Below are 1,283 nucleotides of genomic sequence, written 5' to 3' on the forward strand. Positions count from 1 at the left end.
CTTATGGAACAGGTGAGGGAGAAGGAGGTGTTGAGGCTTACACCCAAGTTTTTGATTCTGAGATGAGGAGCAGAGAGGTGGGTTTGCACGGGTTGGGGGAAAAAGAGCCTGGTTTGTCCAGGTTGAGCTGGATATGCTGGATGACCCTCTGGCTGGCAGTGTCCGGGCAGGGACAGTGGGTTTGGGGTGCCTGGAACTTGGGAAAGAGATCAGGGCTCCTCCGGGTATCACAGCCTGGTCAGCACAGGGCGGGGGATGTGGGGGTACTCTGTGGAGGTGCCCCCTTCCAAAGAAAGAACCCCCAGGGCTCCGGGGTGACCACAGAGCTTCTGCAGAAATCAGCTTCAGTGCAGGATGTGTTCTGGGAGGAGCTCTGAAGGCCACGGGGAAGGGGAAGGAAGAGGAGGGGACATAACAGGGCCTGGGCGACACGGGGCCTTTCTCTGCAGAGCGGAGGCTGCCGTGGAGACTAAAGTCATCGGGGTCTCCGGTGAGGGCAGCCTCCCTGAGCCGGACCGTGGGGAGCCCGTCAGCGGAGACTTAGCGGAACCGAGTTCCTCCCGAAACAAGGTAGGTGCTGGCTGGGGTGTAAGGTGTCCTGGGAGGAAGCTGGGGAGACGCAGATGGGAGAAGAGCGGATGGAGGGGCTGAGAGGAGGGATGTCGGCCGGGAGCCCGAGGGGCGAAGACGCCCCTGGCTCTTCCATAGCAAGCTTTCCGGAGAAGGGTTTCCGAGATATGGAGGCCGCTAGCGGCACTGGGCCAAGTGACAATCATCTAATCCTTTTCACAAGAAGCAGGGACCCGGGACCCATGAGAGGACCTCTTTCTTTCCTCCCCGAATGCTCTAAGTGCCCATAATAGTGTAACATTTGACACACGCGGGGCGCTGCCGCGCGTACCCACCGGCCGAGGCTTCTCCCCAGCAACGGCAGGTGGGCCGGGTGCGTGTTTGATGCCTGATTCGTAGCTCGGAGATGTGAGGCAAGGTGGCTAGGGCTGCGGAGCAAGCGAGCCAGGCGCCGGGTCAGGGTCAGCCTCTGGTCCCGCCCGCACCCCTTCTGGGACATCCTCTGTCCGTCCTGCCCCCGGGGACGCAGGTGACCATCACGCTGGCCCGGCCACTTCTCTCCGCGCGCACGATCGAGCATCTTCTCCCCGGGCCGCGCGAGGCCAGTCTCTGTGCTCCAGCCGCTGTGGTGCCGAGTGTGGCAAGAATGACCCCCAGAAAGTAAAGGGCGTGGGGGGCCTCGGTGAGGTGAGGCGGGTTCGTGCAGGCGACCT

At 62.4% G+C, this 1,283-nt stretch overlaps 1 protein-coding gene across 1 annotated transcript in view; it reads left to right on the forward strand.

Moving 5' to 3' along the window:
- The first annotated feature begins 417 nt into the window (after positions 1 to 417).
- PIK3R6 (phosphoinositide-3-kinase regulatory subunit 6) overlaps positions 418 to 1,283 on the forward strand; it is a 49,176-nt gene continuing 48,310 nt past the window's right edge. The window contains exon 1 of the mRNA XM_059379060.1: positions 418 to 570. The gene's annotated coding sequence lies outside the window, so the exon portion shown is untranslated. The remainder of the gene's footprint in view (positions 571 to 1,283) is intronic.

The sequence above is a fragment of the Mustela nigripes genome, chromosome 16 (assembly GCF_022355385.1).
Source record: "Mustela nigripes isolate SB6536 chromosome 16, MUSNIG.SB6536, whole genome shotgun sequence".
In the NCBI taxonomy this organism is placed as follows: Eukaryota; Metazoa; Chordata; class Mammalia; order Carnivora; family Mustelidae; genus Mustela; species Mustela nigripes.